The sequence below is a fragment of the Betta splendens genome, chromosome 16 (assembly GCF_900634795.4).
Source record: "Betta splendens chromosome 16, fBetSpl5.4, whole genome shotgun sequence".
NCBI classification, from domain to species: Eukaryota; Metazoa; Chordata; class Actinopteri; order Anabantiformes; family Osphronemidae; genus Betta; species Betta splendens.
The window spans coordinates 2685782-2701049 of record NC_040896.2 but is presented as its reverse complement, the minus strand read 5'-3'; the positions used below and the strand labels follow the sequence as shown (position 1 = coordinate 2701049).

At 42.6% G+C, this 15268-nt stretch overlaps 1 protein-coding gene across 5 annotated transcripts in view; it reads left to right on the top strand.

Moving 5' to 3' along the window:
- Nucleotides 1–15268, top strand: part of LOC114843239 (phosphatidylinositol-3-phosphatase SAC1-B) — an 89912-nt gene that overhangs the window by 66377 nt on the left and 8267 nt on the right. For all 5 annotated transcript variants that reach the window (XR_008692756.1, XR_008692758.1, XR_008692757.1 and 2 more), the window contains one exon: nucleotides 20–2558. The gene's annotated coding sequence lies outside the window, so the exon portion shown is untranslated. The remainder of the gene's footprint in view (nucleotides 1–19; nucleotides 2559–15268) is intronic.

Here is a 15268-nt window from a genome sequence, read left to right as displayed (position 1 = left end):
TTTTCCAAACTTCCCACAGCCAAACAAATCGCCCAGGCCATGCTGGAGCATGTGTTCTGTCTGCACAGGTTTCCCCAGAACATCATCTCCAACCAAGGTCTCCAGTTTTTGGATTTTTGGATTTGGGAGTTTTTGTCCTCCGGATATCACCCTGAGTCCAATGGGCAGACGAAGCGAATAAATCAAAAGCTGAGAGACCGGACTGGGTCTCTTGGATCCTCTCCCAGAATCCGTCCACATGGTCCCAGAAACTGTTATGGGTGGAGTTCGCCCATAATACCCTGTGTGCGTCCACCAGCCTCACGCCTTTTCAATGTGCTTACCGCTTCCAGCCACCACTATTTGCCTCCCTAGAAAGGGAGATTTCAGTGCCATCCGCCCACGCCCTCCGAAAGTGCCGGCGTACTTAGCAACAGGCTCGATGGGTTATGCTTCAGACCCAAGCCGGATACAATACAGCGGCAGACGGATCAGGATCTCCTGATCCCAAACCAGGTTTGGCTCTCCACTAAGGATCTGCATTTAAAGGTCATGTCACGTAAGTTCACCCAGAAATATATAGGGCCATTCTCTGTTTCCAAAATCATTAATTCTGTTTCTGTCAGGCTCTTTCTACCCAAGTCACTCCATTCATTCCACCTTCTATAGCCGCCGCCTTAAGCCTTTTCACACCAGTTCTTTGGTTCCTCCGACTCCTCTTCCACCTCCTCCACGTGGTATAGATGGGGGTCCGGCGTTCACGGTCAAGGCACTCCTCGACTGCAGGCGTCGTGGACGGGGGCGACAATATCTGGTGGATTGGGAGTGTTACAGCCCTGAAAAGCGGTCGTGGGTTCCTAAGGACATCCTGGACACGACCCTAATCACCGCCTTCCACCACTCTCATCCAGACAGGGGTCTACTGTCATGTCCGGGGTTCTGGGGTAGTATTTCCTGTTTTATTTTGTAATCATGTCCGGTTTTCGTTTCTCCAGGTTTATCTCATGCTTCACTTTCACTTACCTGATTACTTACGCTGTGGTGCATTAGACATTATTCATTTGTGTATTTAGCCTCCAGGATTCGCCTTAGTCCCTCCCCAGTTCATAGCGTCTTGTACCTCGTTCCAGCGTTGTTCTGTAAGCCTTGGTAACTGTTTCGACGTCTCTTGGATCACCCTCATCTGTACCGTAGCCTTCTGTTTGCCTGTTACCGACCTGCCTGTTTTTGACGCCGTCTTTAGCCTGTTCCTTATCACTCGCTGTATGCCTTGTGTATCGACCACCTGCCTGTACCATAGTACAGAGAACTTCTGGGGATGATTGGTACTGCATGTTGCACCTATATTCCAGACGAAGTTAACACCAATGTTACAGCAGCCATGGAAGTGATGAAGAATCTGAGGAAGGCCATGTCACAGGATGCACATCCAGAATCTCGTGATCCCGACTGGTTGACTTGGCTCCTCTCAGGAGAATGGTGGCATAAATTGTTGATGGTTTTTGCATTGATAATTGGCATATTCTCCCTTTTCCTCCTTTTTCTGATCTGCGGCATTCCATGCCTGAGAACAATGGTCTCTTCAGTTGTCTCAGACAGAATGTATGCAAATTCTACTGCTATGACTGAACTCGACTTTGAATTTGATTCTAGACTTTAAAGGTTTTTACAAAAGCTCTTACAAGGTTGATACAATGTTTTGACGTTCACATTGAAAACTGTTTCAGAGAGATGTGATACTGATGTTTAATTGTCCTTGTAATGATAAACAGGGGGGAATGTTGGAGAAAATATATTTTCATCTAGTATTAATCTCATTTATCTTTGTTGTTTGTTCTATATCATTTAACCCATATAACCATTTATCCATTTCATTTATATTAATTTCATTTATATTCATTTATCTTTTTATGTATCATTGAACCTTTTTTACATTTTCCATTTATGGTTTGCATTTGCTGTGCCTTATAACCCCATTGACAGGTGCACAGACTTCTAACCACAGGTTTTCAAGTATTGTCATATACGAAGAACAATTTTGTCACATTTGCCATTTGCTCTGTGCTCCTACTTAGGCGTAGGTGTTCAAAAGCACAAGAGGGGTTGGGGGAGTATTGCTATGCCTAATGTGTTTGTTTCCGCATGTTAACAAGTTCACCAATGATGTGATGTTGAAGGTGTGTAAAGTGTCAATAAAATGTTGTGCTTTGGGGAAGTTCGTTGGAGTTGGTTGGTCTCTGAGTGAAGCGCTTACAACACTAAGATCTCAGGCAAGCTCCCCTTGGCCAAGTAAAATCTCTGGTTGGCTCTCAGTGTGCTATATTGTTCTCGTCTCTGTGTGTATCAGTGCTGTTGTGGAATTTTCAGACCCAACATAATTTGGTCCTTCGAGACGGATCTCAACAGTCCACGTCGTGGGAGGAGGGTGTTGGAACACCGAAGCCTGCCGGCAGCCGGACATCTACTTGTCCGACACAGAATCCTGGGGTGTGAATTCGTCGCTGGGTCGGTGACATAGATCCTTCCCTCCAACAGCGTTGATGACGAGTTCCAAGAGACGAGCAATACAGCAACAATAAGTGAGTGTCCGTAATGCCATGATTGGGGTTGACTTGGCCCGGAATGCCAGGATAAATAAGTAGGGGTTGACTTGGCCCATAATTCCAGGATAAATAACTGAAGGTTGACTAGTGTCGTAATTCCAGAGTCGTGTTGGATCGACTATTCCAGAGTCGTGTTGGATCGACTGGGTTGACTGGAGCCTTAATTCCAGCGTACTTGTTAAGAGGTTAACAAAACGTGTGAATGATTGTATGAATGGGTCTATGTGGAGTGGAAACCTAACAGTGCTAACGCAAACTCTACGCTTTCACTAAGGAGTTAAATGCGCCTAAGCGCATTTAACTCCTTAGTGGGAGTCGCAGGGATTGTCCTGTTTGTCTTGTTTGTTCGACATGGGTTTGGATCAAAGTTGAGAGGTTGGTTTGTTGGGACAGCTACATCCGCAGAAAACTAGTTTCTGTAGAAGCCTGTTGTAGTCGATGATCCTTGCAGACATTGTGACCGATCGTTGATCCTGACCAAAAAGAGTTTACACTTGAATGCCAAAAAGATTATTCAGAATGGGAAAGCAAACCTGCCACCATGGAGGGTGACTCCAAGTACATGGAGAAATTTTCACCTGGCATTACTAGATTTTTGAAACTGTGGGAAAAGAAGTATGGGTTTGAGGGCAAACTGATGTACGGTCTGCGTGAGAAACTAGTTGAGAGATTAAAGGTTGAAGCTCTTAACACTCGCAGAGCTCCAAACAAAGAAAAACATATGCAATTGTTGGAGGCTGTGAAGTGGCGAGAGCAAGCACTTAAGCGGAGACAGGATTTTCAGAAAAAATTAAATATGAAGCGTGAATGGCTTGCCCTGCAGGCAGCTGTTGTGGTGAAGCCAGACGAAGAAACCGACTGTGCTAGTGAAGGTGCGAGAATTAGTGAAGAGAGAAGACAGAGATCAGATCGAAAATCTGAAATCGAAGAAAAATTGCTCGAATGCCAGAGAGCAGTAGAAAAATTGGACATTAATGAACCTGCAGCTGCTAGAGCTGACCCCATAGCCAAACACACCAGAACAATTCACAAAGGTGAACTCCACTCCTTAATGTTAGGAGAACCAATTTTTTATCCTGATCTGAAACCCCTCAAACAACAATATAATATAATTGACAGTAATTATGATTGTCCAGCTCCCAATCCACCCATCCCAGAGGGAGCAAATGGACAATTCTACCCCCTCGTAGAAGTTGCAAACCCGCATTATGGGGCAACAACAGCCACAGGTGCTTATGATGACAATTTATGTCTTCCGACCCTGGACCGAAGCAGACTGCACAGAAGCGTGCAAAAGCTTAGGTGATCCAAAATTAGATGTGGATGCCTGGGTTGATAAACATCGCCAGTTGATTGATTCGTTTGGACTCAATGGCTGGGAAGTTGATCAAACTTTCAGAAAGTCTCTGACCTTCAACTGGGGCAGAGTGAAAGTTGACTTTACTGGCAAAAATGCACGCGACACAAATTTACCAGCTAAAAGCAGTGCATTGAAACACCAAGTAGAGATGGTGCATGAAAACATGAAAAAGCTGTGGAAAAAAAACCACAAACAGAAGACAAAAAGAAGGTGAAGATGTGTTTGAGTACAGAGGAAGTGTTCCGAAACCACAGCGGTTTAACCGAGGACACAGCTGATGACTCACCCTACAGAGGCAGCCGGTAAAAGTGTCTACCCCCACCGTGTTTGGGATTCAAATCTGCCGATTAAGTGCCCGTTTTGCACTGCAGGAAGAGTGTGTTATGTCCTTCTGGCCTGTAGGTGGCGATTGACTCCCACTTTTGGTCCTAAAACATCGTAGTTGCTTACATCGTATAGCCTCTTGTAGAACAACCAATGATCAGGTCTTGGGTGGCCTAGTGGTTAACATGCACGGCTACAAATTTTTTTTTGTCCGGGGTTTAAGTCTGAGTGGAAGCAGTTTTTTAATTTTAATTATTGGAAAAACAGCGTCTCATCATCATCATGTGATCCCGAGATGACAACGTTGTATTACTTAGTGCATGGATCGCCAAGACCATGAACCGCTGGTCGCGTTATAGTATTTAGTATAGTTATGAACGTAAGTAAGTTATGGCAAATTATGGCAGTTTAAAACCGAAAATAAAAAGCTGAACGGTGCGCCCTCCCGCGTGCAGCATTCGATTTGTGGCAGACAAGCTACTGTAACCCTGATTTCTCGCTGTTGGTACGGGCAATTTTCTTTACGTGGAATGCTTCTTTAATGCACCACACGGCAAAACAGTACGGCACATGTACACCTTTTTCTTTACGCCGCTCTCACCCAACGCGCGTCACCTTTTTCCTGTCCCCGTCAACAAGGACAGGTAGGAACTAATGTTGATGACAAATAAAATCACAGTAGCTGAAATGTCACGTTTCCCAAACATAAAATAAAAAAAATAAAAAGGAATACTAACTAAGGTTACACTACTACAATTTAAAAAAGTGAATAAGAATGATCTAGACCAGAGGTCTGCCACCGGCAACACCCACGTTTTCAATGAAAAAAACAAACACTGGGAGCCGCGGAGGGCGGCAATATTATATTATTTGAGAACATTCAACATTTGTTTTTTAATCCAAAGAAGACATAAAAGTCAAGGCTCAGAGATTTAACAGATGATAAAACATTGTCAAGGCATCGACAAGGACAGCTAACTCGCTTTTCCCTGCTTCAAACAGCTGCTGTGACTGAGAGCAACCCGTGCGGCATCACCGGTCAATCTGGAAACGTATTCATTGGTTCGGACGTTGTTCTGCCCGCTTTCATGTAAACACAAAACTCGTCAAAGCAAAAGAGCTCAGTGCAGCATTTACAAATCACATGTGAACGTTTTATTTTTTTTTTATAAATAAAAATAATGTTTGCCCTGTTCAAACCTGAGAAATAAAAACGATTCTGATTCTGAAAGCGGCTGATCAACTTTGTATGAACACATTTCATATGGTACAGGTGAAAGGAACACTAACAACCCAACGCAGCCGAGGCTGTAGCAGCAGAGAAACGCAGATCTTTGTCCTGCGTGTTGATGCGTGTTTCCCCTTCCCCCAGTATCCCTGCTCTGGGACGTGGATGGCCACGCCCACTTTCATTCACCAGACGGACATGGAAGAAGGAATGACGAAATAAACAGCTGGTTAACTTCGTAGGAACACCTTGTAGTAGGAACTGGTATATTTAGAAAACGCAGTAGTCCTAGTGTTAAGGTGTGTGAACTGGGGAGGAGACGGCAGCAGCGACTGAAGAGCGACTGAATAGAGTTGCTGTCTTCCCCGCTGACAGGCGCATTCATTTGACAATGCACGACCTTGGCTGACAGTTCAGTTGAAAAACACACTGAATCTTTATCAAACCGTCCCTGAATAACATCTATGAACTGCAGTTTCTTCCTTGATTATCCATGATTATTATGGAAGAAGCGCAAATCTTCGCCAGTCCAAATTGTGCAATTAATACTGTGTTTACAATAAAGGTAATAAATAATAATAATAGTATTTTCATTTTAAAATGCACTGCATATTTTAAACGAATGTCAAAGTGCTACAAATACCTTAGATCAGAAAGCTACGATAAATACATAGGTTTACTCTTGCAGAGTAAACATGTAGAACAAACTACTTGCTGCATTAATGAGTCTTAGACCTGCAGTTGATCACGCCGCCTTATGCTGCCCAGTCTCCCACGGAGCTTTGTCTCGGAGCTGAAGTATTTCTCACATGTTGATCGAGTGGTAGCAACACATTAGCATTTCTATGCGCCTCTATGGCGGAGGGGAGGGATGTGAAGTTTGCCTTTGCGACTGTGAGCAAACATGAGACAAACAAAAGCTTGGTCGAACTTAGATCCAAGTCATCTGAGTACGAAACACATCACATATCATTCGATCTCGTGTTTCATTTGAGCAGCAGTCTGAAGCTCTCTGCTAAGACTGCTGCCCCGCAACCCATCAATGGATGAGCTTCGAATAAAAATTAAAAGCAGAGGTTTTTTGCTTTTCGTTTTTCTCTAAACGAAAAAAACAGCTTTAAATCCAATCCCATGTGTTTTTGTTAAAAAATATTTTTGTTCGGTTTATTGGTTTGTAAGGCGGTGCTTTTATTCAAATCTGTTTGCCGCCCATAGCAAGAGAAAGGAGAAGCCGGTGAAGGCAGATAGATGGACGGATGGGAAATCAAAGTTTTGAAACATACAGTACACAGGCCGAATAAGTCACATCAGCCACTCATTCAGTTACAATGACACGCACAGTCAAAACACATTCTCCCTACATCTAGTGCGCCACTCCCCCGTTCCTCTCGTAGCCTACATTTGCGCATCCATACATTTGTGTATTGGTCACTCTCTGTCTGGACACATGACTCCGAAACACATCACGTGTTTGTGTAAGAGTTTGATGTCTCCATCAAATTATAAGCAGAGGTAACGAGAGACTGACTTTTTGTGTTTTCCATTTGTCTCTAAACAATAAAAACATATTACCCCCAATTCCATGTCTTTTTGTAAAAAACAAATATTTTTGCCTGTTTTATTGGTTTAAAAGGCGGTGTTTTGATTAAAATCCGTTTGCCGCTCATCGGAAGAGAAACGAAGACGCCGGTGAAAGTGGCTGGATGGACGGATGGGAAATCAAAATGTTGAAACGTACACGGGTCGAATAAGTCACATCAGCCACTCATTCAGTTAAAATGACACGCACAGTCAAAACTAGTCAAACAGCAGTTCTGCAGACACAGAGTAAACACGTAGGAACAAACATGTTGCTGTAATGCGTGCTGTAGATCTGCTGATTTCTGGGGTCCTGTCAAAATTACGTTCGACAACTGCTGTAAAACAAATTCCTATGATTATTACGGTTACTTACGTAAAATCTACGACAATTGGAAAACATTCATTAACAAGTTGTGGAAGTTTAAAACCTAAATAAGCGGCTGTAGTCGCAGATGGACTGCGCTCTACGTCTTTACTTGCGCATTCAAATTATATTAATTAAACCGCGACGCATAATCACAGAATTATGTGAAGCCAAAATGTTGTATCAGATGTTAGAGCGGTGGGTGTAGCAATCCACGTCTGGACTGAGGTAACCTGACCTACATGTGAACTTAACTCCCTCCTTTGAAGAGCCCCTATGTCCCTTTCAGTCCCCAGAGATAAGGGACCCTGAATCTTTCTCCACAACAGGAGACTGGCTTCTATCACCACAGGCACCAATTGACGCCAACATCTCAAATGTCCATATCAAAGAACCATGAGTCCACTTTGTTGATCTACCTGTAAATCCCTCAGGATTCTACCTCTGCTTATCATGCCAAAAGGAGAGGCTGTCACATTTATCACCAAGAAGCTGTCTCTCCCAGAACTGGGACCACCAGCCATAAAATGTGGAATGTGCTCATCAAAGAGAACGAGAGACTTCATTTGGATACAGGTTCTGGTTCAGATGCACCAGAACTTTCAACTTCCATTAAACTGATGTCATTGTATTCTGTGGACAAAATGTTTTCATTTGATATTAGATTGGTTCCTGTGTGATGTTTAATGCCTGATCTACAGATTTGCCAGGAAATTCTTAAAGTACAAAGGGACTTCAACTCATCACCATGCTCTCCTTTGTGTGTAGGCACAAAGTTGAAATAGAGAGACTCACCTTCTTTACTTCTTTTAATCTGTGCAACATACACATGGACTATTTCCACCAGCTACAATTCGGTATCCTCATTATTGTATCACATTTTTAAGTGTTACAATTGGTTAATTAGTAATGTCCAGATTAGGTCATTTAGAATTAGATTTTGCTTGCATTTATTATTCGTGTATGTTTTAGTGTTTGAGTGTCAAAGTGATCATTACATGTTTATTGTGTTATGGTGTGATGGAACTCTGAGCTTGATGAAAAGAGAAGAGCTTAGTTATCCCAGATTTAGGAGCGATCCAAATCAAATAGTTTGATTCCTGATCTGAAGAGGCGGAACTCTTCACCACTGGTTGAAGTCATTTCTCCGCCCTGCAGTGACCACTGCCCCAGAGGTATTTAAACCAGTGACACCCAAGGCAAAACGGATTTCCCTCTAACTTCAAACTTCTTTCACTTTTTCCTTTTTGCGCCGCATTACTTTTCTTTAATTTTCCTTTGTCCTTAAATTTTGTAAACCTAAGTTAAACTTAGAAACACGAACGAACAACGATTTTTGTAACGTTAGAAAGTCATCAAGAAACTCCGCGAAAATGAAACTATTACAATCAGTCCTTAATTGACTCGCTATTTTTGATCGAACCAATTAAATTAGATTCCAGCCTGTTTGCTTTTTGGGCTAGTTTAGTAGCGCTGACGCTTTGCAACACCTTGGAAGTCCAGCCTGGCTAACTGTTACTTTGCTGAACCCGAGCCGTCCTCATCAATCGCGGGCGACGATTCCTGGCCCAGAGGCCGTGGCACCTGGACCAGAGAGGGCACGCCTGCTCAACCGAACCGGTAACGGGAAACGCTGCACAGCGGCTACAGCTCCAAACTAAGGCAAGACGAACATCTCTAATCCTCTGAGAATTCTGGTGTTTCTCAAAGCGCTAAAATTGAACATTCCAAATTGATTAGTTATCCTTAGATTTGAATTAGTTAGAGACAAATACTCTTTTCTCTTGATCAAAGCCATCACACACTCAGGTCTTGACCATTCTTTGTGTCTTCACTCATTGATTCATTCACTGTTCATCATCTCATTCTGATCGTTCTCTCATTTTCTATTCTGTTTATTTGAGTATTTCCATATTATGTTTTTCATATATCCAGTAGTGTTAGATTAATAAAACGTTAAAAGGAATCTGGTTTTGTGTGCATTGTTCTTCAGATTTAAACAGAGGTCACTGAACCGCGACAAGAATTCACGGCATAAGAGACTGATTTGGTTTTATCACAAGAAAGTGGTTATTGTTGTTCATGAGTGGTAACTCATTGAATTGATATCTGGCTTTTACTAGATTAATACAAGCGTGGTTTCAGCTTTAAAACAAACCTGGTGCCCCAACTTCGAGGTATATTAATGTTTTGCATTAATATCAAACTATTAATAATTTGAATCCGCTACATATTATTGGTGCCTCGTGTGAGGCGCTATTTCATACCTTTGCTTGTCTGAGAACGTTGCGAACCATAGTTCGGTTGAATAGAATCAGTTGTTGGTGCATTTCTTGTTTGACTTTCGAAAAAGCTTGATCTGAAGCTTAGTTGGTTTACAATAAAACGAGTGGACACGGCCGTGCGCTGTGGAGTGTTGTTGTTTAAGTCCGCGCCGCGCAAGTCCTCCAGCCGAGAGGGGCGCGCAGATAATTAAGCGTTGCTGACAAAGTCAGAAATACGTAGAAGAAGAATATTGTTTTGATTGAAGCGTGTTTGCAAACATTGTTATAACTGAGCGTCGCCGTATGCATGTGTGAAATTAAAGGCCTTGTTGGCGAGTTCCTTGGTTGCTGCGTGTTCCAGAACTACGGGCTGCGCCCTGGATTAAGCCGATTCTCTGCGTGTTCCAGTTAATTCACCTCTGATCCAGACCTTCCCTTTAGAGCAGCTGGACTAGCTACCCAGCTCCCTATAAACTGTTCAAATAAACCGTTAGACAGGGGAAGAGTGACGTTTATTGCGCATTATCTTGGTGAGTCATACGGACTCTATTGTTATTGAAGAAAACCGGTTAAATAGTGAAAACGTTGAAGTTGCCCACTGTGCAATGCAAAGTGGGAAATAAATGATCCGAAGTTGTTAAGACTTGATACTGTTGAGTTCAAACGTTGAACTGTTTCTAGGCCTTGGAGCCCAAAGCGTGTAGCCGCCCTGCTAATTTAAGTGTATGAATTAAATGCTCTGATCCGCAGCCAGAGCGCAACTGACCTAAAACTTTACCTGCAGCGAGCGCCTTTCAAGGGGCGTGCCCAAAGTTGTCGGTGCTGACGTCACCGTCTTACAGCGCCTCCCAGAGCGCCCTGTCGTCCATAAACGGAACTAAAATCCGAGTGATACTCTCTGCCTCCACCCAATGGCCGATTTGGTTAACTGAGTCAGAAAGCAGGAATTCCAGCAGAGCAGGCCCAGTGCATCTCATAGTTGGATCTAAATAGCCTTAATTGTTAACAAACGTTGTTTTGCTTATGACTAGTCACAATTAATCCTATTTACTCACTTTGGATTGAATCATACATTATATGACTTTAATGAGTTTTTTTTTTAAGTTAAAATTAATGCATAAGTAACTGCTGATCTTTGAATATAGACTGCAAATACCTTGATATTGCAAACTATTATTGAATTTCTTTTGAGTGGACTAAATTACCTCTGCAATTTTTTTTTTAGCTTATTCTATTTGATTGATTTTTACCTGTTATCTTTGATTGCCATATTGGGTATAGAACTTTTCTTTTAGAAAAAACTTCCATAAAGAATTTAATTTATTTGATCTACTCTAGTTAAAGAAGCGTTTGAATTAAATAATTGATTAGGTGCCTCCTCACCTGTATAAAGATACAATAAGGAAGAAGTAAACTTTTTGTGATTAATTGAGAACCACTCAATTCTAGAGAACTGCTGACCAACCTCAGTAACCAAAACACTGGTAAGATGGAGCCAACCAGTGAGTTGAAAAACCCGAATACCAGCATGGCCACTGACCCTAGCATAGATATCCAGGTCACCACTGAAGAAGCATTAAATGAGCTGACCCAAGCTTTTATTCCTGGATACATGACAGAAATCCAGGGATCCACGGTGAAGGAACTTGACAATCTGTTAATAGACTTCACTGCTGACGCCCTAACCCAGTCCTTGAAAGAAAAGGATAAGATGAAAATGCTGGGACGAATGGCGATGATAATGTCCATCCAATTAAAACAAACACACCAACTACTAGAGAGAGCCAATAAAAAATTAGATACCCGCAAACAACAAAACACCCAACTACAAGAAAAAAATAACCTTCTTGAACACCTCCTGGAGATGTCAAAACGGGATCAAGCAGAATCAGTAGCCAAATCCAGTGAATTAGCCGCTGATTTTCAAACAGAAAAGGAGGATTTAGAAAATGAAAATCATGAATTAAAACAATCCCTCCTGCAATGTGAGCAAGAGCTCACTACTGCTCAACAATGGCTTGAAGAAGCACGAGTAGATCAAAACAAAACACAAACTTTGCTCTCCCAAACTACGGATGAGAATGATGACCTAAAATCTAAAAACAAAATTCTTGAGAGACATCTAGAGAAGGAACAACAAGTGAACCAACACTTACGTCATCAATTGGTTGTTGCTGAAAACAAAACATGCAACATTAAACGCCTCCAAGAAAAACATGAGAAAGAATTAGCCAAGGTTAAAAGAGATCTTGATTATTCTTTTGAAATAGGGAAGACACACACCTCCCATGATGCCTTTTACCAGCAAACAAAAAGGGACGCAATCCTTCCCAAGGAGCAGGAGCCGCCACCCGCTGTGCTCCATTCCTACCTCCCACCTGAACCACTGAGAGCACAATATTCGCACAGAAGCTCCTCACAAGTGGTTGCAAACGCATTGCCTTCTTCCCCTCTAGGTCAAAACGCATCACAAAGACCTTCTATGAGAGATTTGGATAAAATAGCACGTAACATCACGCGCTTTGATCCTAGTCCTGGTGGTTCTCATGATAACACCAGCTACTTAAAGGACATCAGCTTTTACCTGCAAAGGTATCCACAGTCAACAACCCATGATAAGTTATATCTTATCAAATTAACCTCGAGTCGTGATGTTAGCAATTTCATTGAACGACAACCCAGCATAATCAGAGATGATTATGACCTGCTATGCGATGCTCTAGAGCGGGAATACAGTGATACTGTCTCCCAATGTGGACTTAATGCAGCTATTGCTATTAAGCAAGCCCGACATGAAGATCCTCAGGTGTATTACCGACGCCTTCTTCGAGCCTACTTCGGCTCTAGAAATGAACCAGGAATGGAGGAAGACTTGAACTTCAAAACACTTTTTATCAAAAACCTCCATCCTGCTACTAGCAGTCATCTTGGCATTTTGGCCAACCCGCGCAACTCCACCAGCCAACACCTACGTGAACTGGCATCGTTGGGGTTTGCAAAACATAAAGAGATTAATCCAAAGAATCCTGAGCCGAGTACTGTATTCAACATTGACACCAAACATTTGCCTCTGAGATTAGAAGGAGCCTATGATGGTGGCTCAAAGGACACCGAAAGAACTCCCTGGAGATCCCATCGACCTCAAGATAGTCATGAACCATACAGGTTTCAGAAAACTAACCCATGGCGTAGCCACCCCAAGCCATCTTGGTCTGACAAAAGGCCAAATTCTATGAGGTATGAAAGGGAACATCCTTCCTCTGCTTCCTTTAAAGATCAACCTAACCCTCAGCACAGAAGTGACTTCCGAATGCAAAGGGGGGACATAGGTGAACGACCACACGCACAGAACGGTTACCGTCGAGATTACACATCTCATGGTCCTTCTTGGCGCAAATCCTTTAAGAAGGAGAATAGAAATGGTTATGTGGAGAACAGAAATATCTCACATGAGCCCCACTTTGATGCCTCGGGCCTCAACGAAAAGGACTTGGAGACACTTGAACAAGTTGCCCAAGACCTCAGAGAGAAAAAGAATAGAACAGCCGATGTTTTGGCCAAGCCCAGCCCAAACCCCACATGTGTGGCTGAGACACCAGAGTCTCCCAGTGCAGTCTTGGTAGTTCAGCTGGACTCTAATGAGTCACCCAAGGATGATTATCCGCTCATTCCAGGTGACCCGCCCTCCTTACAATTACTTGGGAACCTCACTAAAAAGGGGGTTGCACGAAAACCTCACTTAGCAGTCACTCTGGAAAACACCTTCAAACAGGAGGCTCTTCTTGACACAGCTTCCGACATCACTTTAATATCTACTGCACTGCTTAACAAACTGACTTCAGTGATGCAGCAGACAAGCAAACAGCTTACACTGCATCCATGCTCCCTGAAGATTCAACCTTACGCCCCTACAGGGACCATTCTTACAGCCATGGCTTTGATCCATGTGTCTATTGGTCCAATGAAGTTTGTTCATCCAGTATACGTGTCATCCCTGGAAACGGTTCCTCTATTGATAGGCCAAGACCTACTCAACCGGTTGGAACCAGTAATAGACCTCAAGCATTCCAGAATCTGGGCACAAGTCCGTGACCCTGTGCCCTTCCCGCACAACCAGCCCACAGAGGTATATGAACAATGTTGAAATTTCTGACTTCCTCAGTAAACATGTGGTACAGTGATAAAGGTAACCTTATCTGAATTTAGCATGAAGATTGTTCAAACTATTAATGTAAAGATAATTGAGAATATTAAGGAGTCGTTTGACAAGCCCAGGCTCCAATTCGGTTTAGTTCGTAGGCGTGATTTAATGCAGGCGCCACTGTAGTAACTTTAAAAGTCTAGGTTACATGCTGAAATTCTGAATATCTTATCTCTGCTTTCTAAAAGCTCAAATTGAAGATCAACAAAAGATATTACCAGCTTGAAAACGGTTTGGGGACGATGCCACAAAACCAGAACTTTGGAGATCATAACAGTTAGATTTTTAGAAACCTGGAAAGAATTTTTCTTCCTCTTTCCCTTCTTTTTCCTCCTTAAGATGTTCTTCACACATATACACAGTACATACACACATACATATAGGTAACAAAGGCACCAGCTTAGTCAGTAGGAACCTGACTAATTGATTATAGCATGTAATGGCAGATTTGTTTGTTTTACTAGACCTAATGTTAATTTTTCTTTACTAGGCTATTTGTTGGCCCTCTTTCGCCAGATATTTTTCCTTTTGATGTAGAAGTTTCTTTACTACTAGTACACTGAAATGTTGCTAGGTAACCACCATTCGTTAGAAGGTTATTAGTACTGAGTTCCACTCTTTCACAACAGTTCCTTTGACGTCCCATAGTCATAGGACAGGTTTTCCCCTTCGATTTTATAAGGGGATACAAAAAAAAAAGTAGAGAAGCACCAGTCTACTCATGGGATTAGAATGTTCCACATGTTCCTGTCTGCCATCCGTGGATGCCTGGAAGTACCTCACGATGATCTCCATCTTCATTCGATCAACGTGAGCTAAGTGGGGGAATATGTAGCAATCCACGTCTGGACTGAGGTAACCTGACCTACATGTGAACTTAACTCCCTCCTTTGAAGAGCCCCTATGTCCCTTTCAGTCCCCAGAGATAAGGGACCCTGAATCTTTCTCCACAACAGGAGACTGGTTCTATCACCACAGACACCAATTTACGCCAACATCTCAAAGGTCCATATCAAAGAACCATGAGTCCACTTTGTTGATCTACCTGTAAATCCCTCAGGATTCTACCTCTGCTTATCATGCCAAAAGGAGAGGCTGTCACATTTATCACCAAGAAGCTGTCTCTCCCAGAACTGGGACCACCAGCCATAAAATGTGGAATGTGCTCATCAAAGAGAATGAGAGACTTCATTTGGACACAGGTTCTGGTTCAGATGCACCAGAACTTTCAACTTCCATGAAACTGATGTCATTGTATTCTGTGGACAAAATGTTTTCATTTGATATTAGATTGGTTCCTGTGTGATGTTCAATGGCTGATCTACAGATTTGCCAGGAAATTCTTAAAGTACAAAGGGACTTCA